This window comes from Carlito syrichta, unplaced genomic scaffold (assembly GCF_000164805.1).
Source record: "Carlito syrichta isolate Samal-C Ts95f unplaced genomic scaffold, Tarsius_syrichta-2.0.1 Scaffold109667, whole genome shotgun sequence".
Classification (NCBI taxonomy): domain Eukaryota; kingdom Metazoa; phylum Chordata; class Mammalia; order Primates; family Tarsiidae; genus Carlito; species Carlito syrichta.
Window position 1 is genome coordinate 423,509 of NW_007053763.1, and position 6,182 is coordinate 429,690.

Sequence of the window (6,182 nt, forward strand, 5' to 3'; positions counted from 1 at the left end):
CGTGGGGGCGGGTCAGGGGTGGGGCGGTGAGGCCCCCCTCTCTCTACTCCCTGGGGTCCTTCCTCGATCCCCATCTCCTGGGGTGACCCCGCTCGGATCCGCCGCCTAGGGCGACCCCGCCCCCGCTCGCCCGCAGGTGTTCCACGTGTGCATAGCGTTTGCGTCACAATGACCTGGCGGACAGGTGGGAACCCAGCGAACGCCCCAAGGTTCTCTCTGTGCGCGCTGCGTGGTTCCTGCCGCTGGCTTCCAGGTTAGATATCTGGGGCTTCAAGGGACTGGAGGTTTCATGACGTCAGTGTTAAGAAAAGTTAGAGGCCTGGTCCTGGAAGTCACGGTTAAGCCTAAAGAAGAGAGGCCATGCTCACAAAATAGCTGTGTGTGTGTACATATACATTGTTCATTCTCATATATTCCTATATGTTTTATATTTAAGTTATTGACATTTATGACAGTTTCGTCTTCTTTTATCCGTTGTCATCAGGAAACGGATTATCCTGCCGTGTACAGATCACTGGAAGAAAAGGTGTTGGAATAGGTGCTTCTTAATACAGTCTAATCTATGCAGAAAGGGAATCCCCATGAACCATCTCTGGCTATGGTGTATATTTATAAGTAAGTTCATTGAATAGTCACTGATTGAAACAATTCAACAGAGTAAATGAAGGATAGACGTTGAGTAATGATACAGACAAGTCTGAAATGCACAGCTAACATAAATGGGGTGCTCCCTGCCAGGCATATGCTGAGTGCTTTGCTTTTAATACTCACAGCAACCCAGTACTGTGGTAAAATCATTACCCCTATTTTACAGATGAAGTCACTGCCCAGAGTGCTGTCCAGAGATTAGGGAGCAGGGGTCTGAATCTGAACCAAGAGACTTAGCTTAATCTCACAATAGCTCGGTGTCTTGCCAGGATGGATAGAGACAAAGTATGGAAGAGGTTGACATTTTAATTCAAAGGTAACAAGATGGTCAGGCTCCAGAAGTGGATATAGCCTTGAAAGTTGCTCTTTAGGGGTGCTGTTTGTCATAGATCTGAGCCTGTTGCAGTAGAACACATAATTGGCGCTAGTGAACCTCAAGTCCTTAATCGATGTTTACGAATAAACAAATACAGAATGACTCCAGGCCATAAAAGGGCAAAGCTAAGAGTCAGGAGACATTGCTGCTATATATTTGGCTGTATAAGAAACAATCAAACTCACCTGTTAACACAAGTGAAGTGATTTTACTATTTGTAAGAAGGAAAAAAGAAAACAAAAATCCTCAAAAGCCTTTTAAACAAAGACTTGCTTACAAAAAAAAAAAAAAAGACATATTTTATTTTACGATTCCAAGAACCATTAATTCCTTATGTGGAAAAATCTATTAACAGAAGTTTAAAATAAAGATTTTTTTTTTAACAGAATGAGATGCTGTTGCTTACATCATAGGTACTCAATAAATGTTGACTCAATGTATCGCTAGTAACTGACACACTGAGAAGGGACCAGATCACATGAAAAAATTGTTCCTGGCTCTATAGTGTTCCCCTTTCTGCTAGTAGTGACGTTCTAGTTGCAAGAAAACGTATTAGAAGCTTTTTTCATCAAAGGCTGACTTTGTGGCAGATATCTACATTTGTTACAAGAAAGCCAGCAGAATGGCTGTGTGTGTGTGTATTTTCAAAGTAGCCCCTCAAAATGCAGGTGACTGAAACAAAAATGGAGGAGGAGGGTAGAAGAGGGGAAAGCTGAGATGCTGGCCGGTTTTTTGTTTTTTGTTTTAAATATCTTTCCAAAGGTCAAGGTGGGAATCCTGAGAACTAGCAACCTGACAACCAGTCACAGAGGCTAAAAGTGGCTTCACAGGCAGTGTCTAAAAGTGAGTATGTGACATAAGCATTATCTAGTCAACATGGTGCTGAGCTCCCAGAGGGCTGGGGAGGAAACTTGGAGTGAATTTTCTTCATTCTCATTCTTCTCCTTTCACTCAGGATAAATTTGAGGAAGGAAATAATAAACTCCTGCTGATGCTACATCAGCACAAGGAGTGTTTTTCCTTCCCACTTAAACACTGCTCCATCTGTAACACTTGCGTTGGTTTCTGAATATCCAGTTGCTGTTTGCATCCTGAGTGTGCTCACAAGGTGCCAGTGAGCACCCAAAACAGCTTCTTAGAAGAACGGTTGTTGAATGATTGGATCTGAAATTAGGAGAGAAAGAGGGTGCAGTTTCCAGAGTGCAACAGGATGACAAACTTTTCCATCGAAAAATCCTTCTGTCTTCAATTCGATCATTTTTTGAGAGCTTATTAAATTCACGATGTGCTAACAGGGCCATTTGAGCTGGATTTGTATTAATCTGCTCAGGGAGACTCGGAATGACAGTGGAGTAAACAAAACGGGTTTATTTTCTCCCCCTTAAATTGGGAAGTAGTCCAGGGTGGGCATGATCTTCACCATGTTGCCAGTCTGTTGCCTGCCTTCTCTCGTTCTGTTCCACCATCCATAGCAAAGCAATATTGTTGAAAGGTGAAACCAGGTGAGGATGTGAAGAAATCAGGCCTGTCATATGCTGCTGGTGAGAATGTGAAATGGTGCAGTCACTTTGGAAAACAGTCCTGCAGGTCCTCGATGGATTAAACATAGAGTGACCATATGACCCAGCAATTCCACTCCCAGGCATATAACCAAGAGAAATGAAAACCTATGTTTACACAAAAATTTGTGCACAGATACCTATGGCAGCGTTATTCAAAATAATTAAAAGGTTAAAGCAAACCCACTGTCCAGCAGTGGACAAATGAACAAACAAAATGTAGTGTAGTCTTATAATGGAATATTATTCAGCCTTGCAAAGGAATAAGGTACACACTACAATTTAGATGAAATTTGAAAACATTTTGCCAGGTGAAAGAAGCTAGTCACAGAAGTCTGTATTATTATATATTATTCCACTCTTATGAAAGTCCAGAATGGAAAAATCTATAGAGACAGAAAGTATACTAGTAGTTGTGTAGGGCTGGTAAGATATGGAAGGATAAGGAATAAGAGCTAATGAGTACAGGGTTTCTTTTGGATGCAATGAAAATGTTCCAAGATTGGCAGCTGTCATATGTACACATATCTGTAAATTTACTAAAAAGCATCAAATTGTGCATTTTATAATTCATTGTGAATTGTATTCTATGTGAATTATATCTCAGTAAAGCTGTTTTAAAATGTTTTAAAAATGATATTCATAACTTATTTATTGGTAGTTGCACGCACACACACACTCACAGAGTAAATCCAGTGTTTTTCCTAGGAATAGTTATAGGGTAAGAATAACACAACAAAACCCCAAATATGTGAATTATTCTCAGATCTCTAGATACTGTAGAAATTCTATGGCACTGAGAAGCTAAATATGAGGAAATAGGTCAGGAAAAGCTGTTAATGGAAGAGAGAAATATTTCAGGTCCATCCCTTGGATACCTCATAATGATATAAAAGAAAATTCCTACTGTGCAATATTTTGCAAGCATCCTCTAGTTTTGTAACATCGCAGCCTTCATAGCTATCCCTGTTTTAATGAAGGAAGAAGCAAACTACCTACCAAAGCAATTCCTTTAGATAAGCACAGACAGATAATAATGAATTTTATGCAGTTGGACTTAATAGCAGTCAGGGAGTAAAATGATATTTTGTCCTGAGAAACTAATATTAGTGGAAGATATTACTGACAGTAAAACAAATAAAACCATCTCTTCATCCTTCCTGCCTTCCAATTTGCACCTACAATAAAAACCCCCAAAAGCAAAACAAACAAAAGTAAAAAAAAAAAAAAAAAGACACCAAGGCCCCACATTTCTACCTTAATTCTTAAAGAGACCACTAATTTTTGAGACATTTCCAAATTAGTACTAGTTACGCTGATGAACAATTTACTTATAAGAAGAATTCATTTAGGAAATTTAGCCTTCCAGCAACTCTGGGAAAGTTTTTCAGGAAATGTTTCATAATATCTTAAGGGATACTTTTAGCTGAACAAGTCTAAGGCCAAGTTACTTTCCTCTTCTGTCTCTTAGACAATCTAAAATGAATTAGATTAGCGATGTACTTCATCTAATGTGACTGGAACAGTGTCATATTCCTAACACATAGGAATATGCATTTATCTGTTGCAAGTGGATCTTGGTCCATAGATCATCTCCAATGTATTGATTCAGTCTAAGTGACTATAGAATCAATAATCTCACATGTATACATAGGTATACATACAAATAGGTTCGTTGTATGGGTAGCTCAGGGAAGAGGGAGGAGAAGAGCAATTTCTAAGTCAAATAGGAGAAAAGTAATAGCAATTAGGAAGAATTTTATGGAGAATGGCAGGCGAGCTGATTCTGTTGGGTCGAAGCCACATTCATAGGGGCTGGATTTTTCCGTATATATGTTTAGTTGTGGCAGTCAGAATGCAATTGAAACCAAAAGTAGTGCGAGTGTTATATCTGTAATTAGGGATAAAATTAAATTAATTATTCTTTCCTGGGCTATACCAGGACTAATTGATTGGAAGTCAATTGTACTAATTAATACTAAAGGAATAGGACCCTCATCAATAAATAGAGACGTATAAGAATAGTCAGACTACGTCTACAAAATGTCAGTATCAGGCGGCAGCTTCAAATCCGAAATGATGGTTTGATGTAAAGTGGAATTTTAATTGTCGAAAGAAGCAAATAGTTAGAAAAGTTGAACCAATGATAACGTGGAGTCCGTGAAAGCCTGTAGCCATAAAGAAAGTTGACCTGTAGACACTATCGGAGATGGTAAAGGATGTTTCAAAGTATTCTGATATTTGAAGCAGGGTAAAGTAAATGCCTAATATAATAGTAATTGATAGGGCTTGAAGTATTTGTTTACGACTACCCTCTAGCAGGCTATGGTGGGCTCATGTAATGGAAACGCCTGAGGCCAGTAAGACGGATGTGTTTAGTAGAGGCACTTCTATAGGATTTAGAGGATAAATACCTGTCGGGGGTCAGCAGCCTCCTAGTTCGGGAGTTGGTGCTAGACTGGTAAAAGGCTCAGAAGAAGCCTGCGAAGAAGAATACTTCTGAGATGATAAATAGAATTATACCATATCGAAGACCTTTTTGTACAATTGATGTATGATGGCCTTGAAAGGCTCCTTCTCGAATAATATCGCGCCATCACTGATATATCGTTAGTGTATTTGTAGTAAGACCTAAAATTAGGAGTATAAGGGAGTTGAAGTGGAATCATATAATAAGACCTGATGTTATGAGGAGAGCTGAGAGAGCTCCGGTTAGTGGTCAGGGGCTGGGGTTTACTATGTGATAGGCATGTGTTTGGTGGGTCATTATGTGTTATCATGTAAATAAAGGCTTACTAGAAGTGTAAAAACATAGGCTTGAATAAGGGCTACAGCTAGTTCTAGAATTGTTAGTAATATAAGAATAATAAATGTTGTTGATGCCGCAATGGTGCTAATTGATGATAGGATTAGAGTAGCTCCTCCAATTAAGTGTATGAGCAAGTGACCTGGCTGTAATATTGGCGGTCAGTCGTACGGCTAGAGCTATTGGTTGAATAAAGAGGCTGATTGTTTCGATGATAATCAATATCGGAATCAGGGGAAAGGGGGTTCCTTGTGGGAGAAAGTGGGCCCAAGGATGCTTTGGTTTTGTGGCGGAAGCCGGTAATTACTGCTCCTGCTCATAGAGGAATCGCTATACCTAAGTTTATTGATAACTGGGTAGTTGGTGTGAAGGAGTGGGGTAGTAGACCTAATAGGTTTGTGGATCCGATAAATAAAATTAGGGAGATTAATATTAGGGACCAGGTTCGGCCTTTATTATTGTGTGTAGACATTATTTGTTTAAGTACTAGTTGAACTAACCATCGTTGTAGGGAGATAAATCGGTTGTTGATTAGACGGGCTGAGGTTGGAAATAGGATAATTGGGAATATAATAATTAGTACTACTACTGGTAGGCCTATTATTGTAGGGGTAATGAAAGAGGCAAATAGATTTTCGTTCATTTTAGTTCTCAAGGGGATTTAAGTGTTTGTAATTTAATATCTGCTAAGCTTAGGTTAAAGGGGTATGCTAGTTTTGAAATATTTAGTTGAAATAAAATGAAAAGAGTTAGTGTCATGGCTAAAATAGTAGTAAATCATGTTGATGTATTT